This window comes from Eublepharis macularius, chromosome 2, assembly GCF_028583425.1.
Source record: "Eublepharis macularius isolate TG4126 chromosome 2, MPM_Emac_v1.0, whole genome shotgun sequence".
Classification (NCBI taxonomy): Eukaryota; Metazoa; Chordata; class Lepidosauria; order Squamata; family Eublepharidae; genus Eublepharis; species Eublepharis macularius.
Window position 1 is genome coordinate 109,792,248 of NC_072791.1, and position 13,958 is coordinate 109,806,205.

Consider the following 13,958-nt stretch of genomic DNA (forward strand, 5'->3'; position numbering starts at 1 on the left):
AACACAACCCCCAAAAGTCAAGGCCCCGATCTGCTTTGGGCCTAGACAGTCCTGAAGCCATTGTGAGGAAGTGGTGCCAGAGTTAAAAGTAAGGTGGCATGCAGGAACCCGCCCCCCCCCAGAAAGGCTAGGGCCAACCAGTGGTAAAACACAACACATCCACCCTGTAGAGCAGGCCTGTGTTTGGGCCAAAGCTGGCACACTCATTTTTTAGGCCTGAGAAACAATAGATCAAGCCCACCCCACACTCAAGCATAAAAAAGGAAACATTAAAGAAAGCAAACACAACAATCAATACTGAACCCCCCAACCCCCAAACAATGTCCTCTTGCCCAACTAGAAAATGTCCCTCCTAGCCCAAGCCATAAAGACCAAACTAAAGCATATGCTAGCAGATTGCCACAGCAGCAATAAATTCAAAAAACAAATTTAAAGAAAAACCCTACCAGTCCTCTTCTCCAGATGTCCAGCAGCAAAGTTGATCCTCCACAGGCAGAGGTCTCCAGGCCGATGTCCTCCAAGTGCAGTCCAGTCCAGAAGAGGTCCACGAATGGTCAGCAACCTGTTTGTGAAGCATGCTTGTGAGTGCCAGGCCAGCCAGCAAACAGGCACCAAAGCCAGAGCAGCAGGTCTGTGTGTAGGCCAGAGGCTGGCACACTTGTTTAAGAGCCTGGTGGGAATCATTGGATGAAGGGGACCAGAAACAGCAAAGTAAGCCACACCAATCCAGTTTGTGAAGCATAATTGTGAGAGCCAGCCAGCAGAAAGGCACCAAAGCCACCCACCAGAGCTTCTGGCCTGTGTAGGCCCAAAGCTGGCACACTCATTTTTTAGGCCTGGGAAACAGTAGATCAAGCCCACCCCACACTCAAGCATGACAAAGGAAACATTAAAGAAGGCAAGCACAACAACCAATGCTGAACCCCCCCTCCAAACATTGTCCTCTTCTGCCCAACCTGTCCCACCAGGCCATGCCAAGATAGACTAAACTGAAGCATCTTTTTGCAGGGGCAGGCCACAGCAGCACATTGCCCAGCATCAATAAATTTACAAAAATTTAAAAAAGGCCTACCAGGTCTCCTCTCAGGATGTCCAGCACAGTTGATCCTCCAGGCAGATGTCCTCCAGGTGCAGTCTCTCTCCTCTCTCAGTCAGCAGCAGCAACAGAACTGTTCCAGACCAGTCTTGCCCCAAGTTTAAATCCCCTGCTGCAGCCTCAGCCAAAGATTTGAATCTATTGGCTGGCAGAAGGATGCAGCAGTGGGATTGGTGACTCCTAAAGTCCCCCCTCCCTTGCCTGTTAATTTTGGCTGGAATCTCAGATGGCTGCCATATTGCTTTGCAAATGCAAAGTGCAATGCTAATGCACCTTGCATTTGCAAAGCAAAGGATTCCCTCCTATGCAAGAGGGGTGAGGGGTGAAAGAAGGAGTGAGTCACTCACTCCTTCTCCCCCCCTCCCCTCTTCTAAGAGCCTGCAGGAAGCCTTAGCTTCCAGCAGGATTTTGCTAGACGCTTGGAAAGGCAAACGCCTAGCAAAATCAAAATGGCGATTATCGGTATCCGAAACAAAATCCGAAACAATCCGAAACGTTTCGGGTTTTGTTGTTTCAGGTTACCTGAAACGTTTTTTTCGGGTTTCTGAAACCCGAACTGCACACCCCTATTCTAATCACTACACCACACAGGCTCAAGTTGAATATAGAAGTAATAATCAGGCCACACTCCCAAAAGCCTGCCAGAATAAAACCATCTCCCCCCCCCCAATTTTAAGTGTATTTTATGCAAAATACTTAAGTACCATTTGGTGAAAGCCATTCTATAAATAAAACAATTGTAGATATAATTTGATTCTTTTAAAAAAAATTACCATAAATGTCACTTTATGCTAGTTTATAGTTTATAATTATTTTTTGTTTTGCCCTGGACTTCAACAGTAGCAGAAACATGACTATAAATGAAGACGTCTGATATATCGCATGAAGAAATTTGGCCTATATGTTAACTTAACATTGCTTGGCCATTGCTCACCAATGAAACACAGGTCAGCCTGTAAAGATAGGGCCTTACCAGACTGCTCCTCCCTTCGAAGAACAATGGGAGTAGACCCGGCCATCTCAGCCCCCCCCCCGACCCTGCCATTCAATTCTAACCCACTGGCCAAGACTGAGCAGGGACCTGATCGAAGTCTTCTTTGCCTGGTGGGCTGCCCCAAAGATCATATTGTGGTTGCAGATAAGGACACTCATCCTTATCCTCCCTTGGTGAACCACAGCCCCTGAAAAGAAATTAAGGTTAATGGGTGCTCATAAAACTGTCCAAAGGCCATATATACGACCAGAAGGCCCCAGACCGCCAATGCCCCACTGTCTGAATGACCAGCCCAGGATATCCCATTGCTGCCACTATCAAGGCTGCCCCAATTCTAAACAAATGGGTACCAAACCGTACACCAGTCAGCCCTAATTCAGCAAGGACCTTTCCTGTGATAGCCCAAAATTGGTATTTAGTCAGTGGGGAGCCATCCCTGTGATGGAACAGTGGCCTGTCGTCCTCCCTTCATTCAGCTACATATCGCCACAGAGCAGTAACCGGGCACAAGCCTGGTTCAGCACATGGGCCCAACTGAATCACAGTCCCCCTGCCCCGCTGGTCAGTCTTAGACCGACGCAATTGAAAGACACCAAGTCACTCACAAATGTAAGGTCCCATGCCATTAGTACGCACGTGGACCTGTCTGCAAGGGATTAAGCGACTAGCTCACTAACTCTTAATGCCCCAAAGAAAGCAGTGAGGGCCACTGCATGAAACAAGCAGGACTCGTAATATGAGTGGCACACCCTGGTCCACAATGGCCCCAGGCCTCGGAGAACATGCACCACAGCCTGGTTGTCACATCAAAAGTGGACAGTGTGATTTGCTAGTTTGTTCCCCTACAAACAAACTGCAACAAGGATTGGGAACAACTCTAAAAATGTGAGATCTTTGGTCAGTCCTTTTCTGGTCTAATGGACAGGCCAGAGCTCCACACACCAGCGCCCCCAGAAATAAACCCCGAAACTGATGGACCCAGAGGAATCGTAGGCCACCTGCATGTTGGCTTTCAACAAATGGTCCTCCCTCCAAAAGGAGACCCCATTATAATCCCTGAGGAATTCCTCCCAGACCCCTAGGTCTGCCCTCATGCCTTCACTAACCTGAAGCTGATGGTGGGGCAACCTGAGGCCCCCATCATGTCAAAAAGACCTGAGGAATGCCCTGCCTGGCACTACCACCTTACAGGCAAAATTCAAATGCCCAACAAGCTACTGAAGCTCCACCAAGGTAACCTTCCATTTTGCCCGAAAAGAAGCCAGCTGGGCCCGGAAGCCGTCCAACTTTTCAACTGGCAACCGTGACGTTTGCCACACTGTATCCAGCTCTATACCCAAGAAGATAAGGACTGGGGTAGGACCCTCTGTCTTCTCATGGGCCAGCAGGACTCCCAATTTCTCTGCTAAGCTGATAAAACCCTGCAACAAATGGGCCCATCACCCGCCACCAGGTGGTGTCATGAAAAGAAAATCATCAAGATAATGGGCCATGTCCCGGCATTGCAGCCTGGACCACAAGGCTCATTTGAGGAAGCAGCTGAAATGCTCAAAGGCCGTGCATGAAATAGAGCACTCCATAGGCAAAGCCCTATCCATGTAATACTGGCCCTCAAACGCGAAACCAAGCAGCTCAAAATCCTCTGGGTGAACTGGCAGAAGGTGAAATGCAGACTTGATGTTGCATTTTGCCATTTCAGCACCAGCACTGCAGCACCTCTTGACTTTGACTGCTTGGTCAAAGGACGTGTAACTTACTGAGCATAAGTGATCTGGGATGGCATCATTCACCAATCCGCCCTTTGGGTAGGACATATGATGGATGAGCCGGAATTCACCCGCGGCCTTTTTGGGAACTACACCCAGTGGGGAAACACACACACATGGGATCGGAGGAGTCGGGAAAGGACCCAAAACTCACCACTCTGCACACTCCCTAGCTATTTTATTCTAAACCACCTCCTCCACGCCTGCAACAGAACATAAATTTGCAGACATGAAGGGGACTCGAGGGCCCTGGAATAGGATTCTAAAACCAAACATGAAACTTTCCAACAGGAAACATGCATCTTGGTGCCTGGGGTAAGCTGACAATAGCCACTTAAGAACCTTCAGGTTTATTGGGCTGGGTCCCTTTTCCAGCCGAAGGCTGGGAGCGCCTACCCCCTCCACTCTGCCTGCCTCATCGCCTTGACTGCCAATGGCAAGTTGTAAATGCTTAAAGCTGCAGAACTTTCTAGAACAAACACCCTGCAAGCTGTACTCCCAACAGAGGAGCCAGGGATGAACCAGCTGCCCTGCTGACCTGCAGGTACTCTGCATATTTTGGTTCTTCTGGACTAAGTGGCCGCTGTCAGATCGGTCACCCGAGTTAGGCTTAGCAGGAGACATGATCTGCAACCACAGCTGTTGGTGAATCTTGTCCCACTGCATTGCCGGGTTAAGGGCCGTCTGCATATGAAATTCCTTGTCGTACTGGAGCCATGCTCCACTGATGAAGTCCGTATAGCCTCTGTATATTATATCTATGTATTGGAATAATGGGGCAACCCTCCAAAGCTGAACCCGAGCAATGACCCCTGCGTCAGGGGTCATGGCAGGAAGCCAATTGTGCCAATTACGATTGACCTTCCTCCTTTTTAGCCTTTCCTTGTCCATATTGTCAAGGTCTTCCTTCTCCTTTTTTTCCAGGTCCATGAAGAGGAGAGTGAAAACGTCGATGTAGTCCCTGCATATGATCTTATCCCTAGTAGCTGGGGTTAAATGGTCCCCAAGGGGCATAGCAGTGTCACTGAAAAGTAGGGCCCCAAATGGGACAGTTCCATAACTAGGAGCACCTGGAGTGGGCCAGTTCCAGGGGCAGTAGCCCCAAGGAGTAAATTGGCCTGTGGAAGGCTGTACTTCCTTGTCATACCAAGTTGGAGGCCCCGAAGAGCCCGATGTAGCAAAAGGGGCTGCATTCTCCCTGCTTTGCCCTGACCATGGTAGCAACATCCAGTTGGACCATGCCGCTGAAGCATTTTGAAACTGTGCTGTGCTGTTTGAGATACATAAGGACTGAGGTGCCATTAAGGGAATGGGGCACCACACTGTTCAGCCTGCCTGTAAAGGCCCAGAAGACTTACCTTCACCCTCAGCAGGCTGCACAGTCAATGCCACCTGGCATGATTCCGACACCCATGCTTGCTCTCCATCATGATCAGCCACTGGGAACTCTGCTGCTGGAGCCGAAGTGCTAGCCACCACCAAGTCCACACATCCCTTCAAGAGCAGAAAGCCTTTTCAATATTTCATGCTGAAAAGTGGCGCTTGAAGTAGACCTGGCTGACCTGGCTCTTTTCGCCCCAGTAGGTATTGCCATGGTACAGCCCCGAGCCTGCTCCAGGGCCACCAAGTGGTCCAACATCTCCTGCCTGCCAATAGCCTCCTCCTAATCATCTGATGAAGGTAATGCAGGGGCAGGCCATTTGGGTGGGGGCTGCTTAGCAGGCTGCTTCCCCTTACAGGGCCCTTTACCTTTCCCAGGCATGGCTTGGTTTAATAGGTCAGTAACACAAAATGGCTGCCAAACTCAAAATGGCCACCATGGTCAAAATGGCCACACACACAAGATGGCTGCCAACACAAAATGGCTGTTGAACTGGCAGAATAAAACTACCAATGGGCCACCACCCAGCCTAGCCCACAACACTATGGAGGCCCTCACGGGGACATGACTACTCCCCAGGGGGTGTAACACTGAGGATCTCCAACTGGAGGGGGGACTCAACCCACACAGATGAGGCCCACCCAAGCCCCATGTTGATGAGTGGGAAAACCACCACCTCTTTGTGCCAGCTAGACAAGCCCCAACACCCAAGAAGGAAAAAGTGGGAAGGGGGGGCTCCTGCAGAAAGGAACATGGTGTGGGGCCAACAACTGCTCCTCCCCACAACCACAGCCTACAAACTGCCATCCTGCTGCCTCTAAGCAAGGCCCGGGTGCCCAGCAGCGGGGCCTAGCCCAACAGAGGAGGCTATCCCGGACCAAGCCCCACTGGCCACCAAGCAGGGAAGGAAAAGCTGAGGAACATTTGCAAAAGTTGCGCTGGGAGCCACTAGGCCAGCCGGGCTGCAGCCCACTGCCATGGAGGCGATGCACCACTGGCAAAGCAGCTACTCCCTGCTCTGCAAGCAGGGCTCCAACGCCGCCACTTGGTCTGTGCCGCCGCCGATCAACTGCCTCCTTCTGCACCACTGCAGCCTCCTGAAGGCTAAGCTGCACAAAGCAGCTGAAATGCTACTGTGCTCCCTGCCGGGTCGGCCATCAGCCGCCACCGCTCTGACACTCTCCCAGGAGGAGAAGAAATGCACTCCTCTCAGCCCAAGCTCCAAATGGCGACTGAGAGGCTGGGTGAGCAGAGCCAGTAACTTCCCCTTGGCTCTGCCCCTCAGAAAACCCCCGGATGCCTGGGAAAGGCAAGCTACCTTTTCCCCTTCCGGGGTAGCAAACACAGCCCCCAGCCCCAGCAGCCTGGTCTGTGTGCTGAGAGGGCTGTCTTCATACTATAATACACTCACAGCAATTTCAACCCTAGCAATGAATCTTCATTCCCACTGCGTTTCCCTCCAAACTGAAATATATCCCAATATGGTGGGCAAACATATAAATGCTGCAGTTGTGCAACCTTTTGAACTCATGTGTGCATGGATCCACACCAGATCTTCAGTATGCCATTTGGGTTGTTTAAACAGGCTTATATAAATCAGGCTTGACACTTGATTAAATGCATATGTAGACAGCACTGCTAATTAAATGTTGGGGGGTATGTTCTAATGAGTCATAAATGATTTAGGCAACAACTGTGAAAGCAAGAACATCTCGTTGCATGTGCCTGCTTACCAAAATGGAAACGTTAATCCACATATCTAATACTGCCTTAAAAGTCAGCTAGCCTCTCAGGAATAAAGAGGATGAAAGTGTTACTGAGCAGGGTTAGTCACTAACAGATAATGGAAACTTTACTTCTCCACATGTAAACTGATCACAAAGTACAGCAAAGGATGATTTACAGAAGCAATCGCTCAACAGTTCAGGTGATTTTCTTTGTTCTTGGAAATACTAGCTCGGCTACAATGAGAAGCTAAATGGATTTCTAAATAATACACAAAGGGGAGGGGGGGTCAACCCATCTCAAGAACTGAACGAGCCGTGAAACACAAGCACCATCAACAACAATTTTGTTAGGTTCAAGTCTCCAACAGAAATAAAAGTACACAACACGCTGGAAGATATTTAAATAATAGGAGACATATGGCTTGGAAGGGGTTTGATTTAAGCTTGATGTGGAGGTATTTTCAAAACCTTAAGAGAACAAATATAGTCCAATCCTTAAGTTTGGCTTTAAGGGGGAGGGGAAACAATAGTCTATTAAGGAGTGTGTCAGGTTTTTAAAAAATCCATTGTTCAACTTTATCCAGACCAAGATTTAGTGAAATACATAAAGCTTGCTTGCTTGCTGTAGTTCAGGAGATTTTACCTTATTTTATAGTCAAGTTTTCTAGCATCCGTGGCTATTGTGGATTAATCTGATCTTTTTGAGCTTCTTATATACTAATAGCCAAGTACCCCCATGGGTACTTAAATCTGTGGATTGAGTCCAGCTTACCACAAGGGAGATTTTTACCCAAACTTGGGGGACCTCCCAGGCTTGCAGAAAAAACTGAAAGTGGAAAGGAGGGGTGGCTGCTTCTGCAATTTCCTTGCAGGTTCCTACTTTCCCAAAGATCTTCCCCCCAAACAGCTTTCCCCTTTTCCAGATACCCCCTTCCCAAAAACTTTTCAACTTTGCCCTCACCAAATACCCTTCTCCTTAGGAGCCGTCCCTCTCCAAACCCCTTCCCCTTTGTCCTCCCTAAGACCCTTACCCTTTGGATAGGGGGGTTCAAAGGCAACAGTGTTTGGAAGCAAGGTACAAAAGGAGAAGGCTGTGTGCAATGGAAGGGGGACAGAAGCCTGACAATTTTTATGGACTCCTGCTTATAGGCTTTTATTTTGCTGTCACTGTTTTCTCTTAGGGGTGAGCAAAACAAAACAAATACTATTTTGTTTAGTTAAAGCAGCTTCTGGAATGGTGAACCAAATCTGGGAAACCAAGTCATAATGACACCCTTCCACCAAAAAGTTTGTCTTTTTAGTTTTGGTTCTTACTTCACTCTTACTTCTCAGTACTGGCAGCATCTTCTGTTTCTTAACAACATTTACCAATTGGATCCCAAGAGGAGAGAGCCCTTTTGTTATTAATTAACTTTGTTGGCAGGTAGGAAGAATGTGCGCAATGCACATAAGAGCATCTTTTTTTCTCAGTGCTAATCAGGCAATGGCATTGTCTTCCTTCCAACTGGGCCCTCACAAGGGGAGACCCTTCCCCACCTATCAGCTTTGGAAAGGTTTGGAAGGCGGAATTTGCAGACTTGAATCATAGGCTGCAATTCTAAAGACACTTCCCTGGAAGTAAGCACTATTGAATAACATGGGATCTGAGTAGACTTATTTATGGAGGCTGTATCTTGCTTTGTTTTGCAGCACTACCTGGGTACTGGTCTGTCTCTTCCACTCCCATCAGGACACTTGGATGGTCGGTTGCTGTGAGGAAACTGTCGCTGGGGTGGGGTAAGTGTTCAATCAGTCAAACTTGATAAAATCTCTGGAAGACTTCAATCATATGATACAATTCTGAAGACAATTTCCTGGGAGTAAGCACTATTGAATAACATGGGACTTACATCTGAGTAGGCCTCTTTAGCATTGCTTCTCCCCCCTCCAGCATCTGTCAAAACATTTAAAAAACAAATTCTCCACATCAACCTTAAATCAAGCCCCCTTGCAAGCCATTGCCTACTCTGCCCTTTCGAAAACAAACCTGATTACTCACAGGAAAAGGAAAACTTATGGAAAAAACACAGGTCTGTTTACATGGGGTGGGGGGAATTCAGACAATCATGCTGCCTGCCTGCTGATGGAGATTGGAGATTTTGCAGCCAAACTTTGGGCATCAAAAGGACAGAAACACCACTCCAAAGGACAACAGCAGGATACAAAGGTAATTTATTGGCTCTATAGAAAAAGAAAAAAATGAATATAAAGCAGGATCATTTTTAATGCAGTACCACCCCTTTGCCAGTCAGTTTCCCATCATACTGCATACCTGCCAACACTCACCTTCTTCAGGAGCCATTGTTGCGTGTGTAACTGAGGAAAAACTTGGTGGATCAATGTTTTAGAAAGATTACTGTGTTCTGTACAATTCTGGTGCTGTTAAGTGCAAAAACAGCTGCCCCAAACAGCCTGGAAGTCCTCATTGCAATGAATGGGGACAAAATTCATGATAGCAAAAAAACCAAATGGATAAGTTCTGAGCTGGCAGTGCCCACCTTGAAAAAACCAATAACGGTACATAGTTCATTCAGAAACTCCAGATTTGATATTGAAATGGATTTTTTTTTCAGTACACACCCCAATATCTGCAACACTTACAAAGAATGATTTTGTTTGCTCCCCCCCTCCCCCGATGGAATAAAGAGGTAGACACAAAGTTTTGGGAACTAAAGGGCCATTTTATTTGGCAACATTAATTGCAAACATTAATACAAACATGGCAAGGGCCTAACTAGCGGTGCAGGTCAAGCCCTGAGGTTTCCCTCTGGACCTTCATCTTGACCTGTCTGGGTGAGCCCCGCTGCCCCAGGTATGAGCCATCCATGCACATGGCCGCGCCTGGCCAGCCAGGCAAAACTGGTTCCTCTCAACAAGCTCCTGCAACCCCCAGCCATCAAACATGAGGGAAGGACTTGTACAGGGATCCCACCAGGCAGTCTGCCCTCACAGATGGCAGCCTCAAATATGCCAGCCGATCCTGAAGACCCCAGTTCACCTAACAATGGGGATGTGCCAAGGGTGCTCAATGGCCTGCTTCCTTCATCCAAACTTTATCCTGCCATAGCAGAGGCCAAGCCTCAGCTTAGGCCTTTGCACTCCACAAGTGGCTTAAGGCCAACTGATGCCCTTGCCTCAAGTCCTCTAGGAATATGTTCTTGCCTTTCACCAATAGATGAACCCCATCTCCTCTGTAGAGGTTGACTAATTCAGCCCTTATTAGCACATGGGACAGGTAAATCCCCATCACATCTTATAATGCTTTCTGTAGGGCTCTATTGGACTTGTGCCTAGCCCTTTCAATTCCTTTTGAGTCCCAAGCTTCCTATTACATATGATGTGGGAACTTTGCAGACCAAAAGATCAGCACACCAGGCCACCACTTGCCTATCATTTGCAAGTCTGCATGCACCTGCAAAGAAAGGGCCTTGTCCTGCACCAAGCTGAGGTCATTGCCTCCAAAGTGGATGACCAAAATGTGAGATGGCAGACCACTCCTTCCCTCAACAATAGCAGCAGCAACCCCGGCCATCTCATACCTTCAGCCTGCTACTCAATGATGGTCCTCTCACTTAAACCAAACTGAGACTTGATCAGTGTCCTTTTGGCTTCATGGCTACCAAGAAAACCATGCTGTGCCTGCAGATGAAGATCCTTAGCCTCTTGCGGAGAAATATAGCACCTGAAAAGAGAACAGAATCAGAAAGGCAGACAAGGGGCATACATAAGATTGGTATGTGGACAACTGCCTTCACAACCTACCCTCTGGATAACCAGTCCTGGGCATCCCATGGCTGCTGCTGTGGAGGCTGCTACAATTCTGAAAGAATGGGTGCTGAATGTGACACCAGACAAACCCAGCATGGACAGCACTGTCCCAATTCTGGACAGTAACAGTCCAGAATTGGCATTTAGTGAAGGGATTGCTAATGCTATGGCAAAACAGCACCCCAGCCTCATCTCCTCGGGCCTCAACGTATTGCCACAGTACAACAACAGGGCATAGGTCCCTATCAGCACAAGGGTCGAGTTCATTAACTGTTCCTTTTTGCCTCTGGTCAGTTTTGGTGCACCTGACACTAAGAGTCACTCTGTCCCCTAAGAACGTAACACGATGAGCCATCAGGGCTCTTCCAGGCCCATCCTTAAGGGATTGAGCCACCAATTCACTCACCCTAAGGGCTCTAAAAGAGGCAGTCAACGAGGCCTCATGAAAAAGTGCCTCCTCAAATTTGGAGTGGCACACTTTGCTCCAAACAGAACTAAGCCCATGGAGGACAGATGGGGAGATAGGTCGCCTATTGTCTTGGTGAGCTCCTGACTCCTGAGACCAACTTTCTAGCAGCTTCCTAATTTGAATGTCCCAAACCAAACCTCGAGCCAAACCTCAAGATTTTCTGGTGAACACTAAGGCTGTCAGTTGGCTCCTAATGAACAAGTAAGTCCTTACCTTTATGCTCAACACAGAACTGCATAAAGTGTTCCACTGGAGTTGGCCATAACTTCTGTAAACCCAACAAACTGGCATATCACACAATCGTATACTCTCTGAGTGCTGGGTGCAATAGCTAGCTGGATTGCCTTGCATGCCTCTGTTTTCCAAGCTGCCACAGTTCCTGGGGCATCCAAGCCAGCTGCATCTGTAGGTGAGACACTGCATCTACCAAGCAATTATTACTGCAAGCATTGGAGCATGAACAGGCTAACAAGGCTCATAACTGTAAGTGACTTAGATGTAAGGGAGTTGAGGACATGGAGCAATGCCTGGTTGTCTCACTGAAAGTGGAAAGAATGGTTAGCTAGCTCACACACACACACACACACACACACACACACACAGGTAAACCACTGCTAGAATCAGGGAAATTCTAAAAAAGCAAGGTCTCTATTAAGACCCTTCTTGATCTAGTCAGACGGCCACTGCTCCACACACTAGTGACCCTGGAATAAACCCCAAAGCCAGTGGACCCATAGGCATCAGAAGTGACCTGAAGTTCCGCTTCTAGGAGCAGGTCCTCCCTTCAAACATCCCCCCATTGAAGGAGCTGACTTCAGGTCACTTCACTTTCACATCCTCCCACATGCCCTTGCCAATCCTAAGCCGGTGATGAGGTAACTGAAAGGTTCCCATGATGTCGCATAGGCATCGCAAAAATGCCCTCCCTGGAGCCACCTCTCTACAGGCCAAATTTAAGTGTCCTACCAGCGGCTGCATCTCCAAAAGGGAAACTTTACTCTTTCCTCTAAAGGAAGCCAGCTGGGCCTGCAGGTCCAGCAATTTTTCTGCTGTTAATTGCAAGGTTTGCTGCACCATGTCTAGCTCAATGACTAGAAACGTCAGCTCCGGTGCCAGGCACTCCATCTTTTCATGAGTCAAAGGAACCCACTGTTCTCCTGCAAGGCTAACAAAGCCAGCTAAGAGCCTGGCACATTTGCCAGAACCTGCATGTCCGACAAAAAGAAAGTGATCCAACTAGTGGGCCATGTCATGGCATTGAAGCCGGTGGTGCAGAGGCCACTCAAGAAAAAAACTAAAGTGTTCAAAGAGTGCACAAGAGATAGAACACCTCATTGGCAGTGCTCTGTCCATGTAGAATTACCCTTTGAAAGAAAAACCCAACAGCTCAAAATCCTTGGGATAAAACAGGAGGCGCTGAAATGCAGATTTGATGTCACATTTGGCCATTTTGGTGCTGACCCCACACCACCAGACCACTGTGACTGCCAGATCGAAGGACATATAGCACACAGAACACAAGTGCTCTGGAATGGCATCCTTTACAGAGCACCACCCCTACACTGGGGTAGGAAAGGTGATGAAAAAACCAAAATTCATCATCCATCTTTTTGGGTACCACACCTAAGGGAAGACCCACAAACAGGAACAGGAGGGGCAGCAAAGGACCCAACACCTTGCCCTCAGTGTATTCCTTCACTATCTTGTCCTGAACCACCCCATCCATGCCAGCAACTAAATACAAGCTAGCTAACATGAAAGGAGTTCTAGGAACAGAATCCAGAAACCAAACATAAATGTGTTTAAACAAATAAAGGGCGTCAGCATGCCTGGGGTAATTCTCCAATAAGTGGCTAAGTGCCCTCAGTTTTATGGGCCTGGGCTCGTTTGCCAGCTTGATGCTGGGTGCCTCTGCCCCTACCTCTGTCACATCTGCCACCCTGTCTCTGGCACTTACAAGCCATGAAGGCATGGGAGCCAGCACAGATTGGACATTCACGGTGAAATTTACAAACCTTCCTGGAGTACACTGTCCGGGAGGTAAACTCCCAGTAAACCAGCCATGAATGAATTGACTGCCCTGTGGGGGCACAGATGGCAGGAGTATCCAATGTGGAGTGGCCACTCATATTGGGCTTAGCTGGGGTCATCACCAACAGTCAAAGCTGCTGGTGAATTTGGTCCCAAACAAGCAGGGGTTAAGGGCAGCTCTAATTCTAAATTCTTCATGGTACTGCAACCACACAGCACCAGCGAAGTCATCATGCCCTTTATAGATTATGTCCAAGTATTGAAAGAGGGGAGCTGCCCTCCAGGGCTGTGCACAGGCCAGCACCTCAGCATAGATCAAAAATCCTGGCAGCCAGTTGGCCCAGGTGCAGTCCACCTTTCTCTGCCTCAACCTCTCCTTATCCCTCTTGTTGAGGTCTTCCTTATCCTCCTTCTCCAGCTCCCTCAAGAGAAAGATGAAGACGTTGATGTATTCTCCTTTCAGTATCTTTCCTTAGTGGCCTGAGACAAAATGCATCCCCAAAAGACAATGCCCTGAAGGGGACTGATCAATGAAAGTTTGGTCCATAAACTGAGGTGGACCAAGGGGCATGCGGGTAGGCCTTCCAGGGATCATTGGGCCAGCCAAGAATGGCCCTTCACCTCCTTGACAGGGAATTGTGATCATAGTTGTCTGTGTGCACAGCATGGCCCCACCATATTATTCCA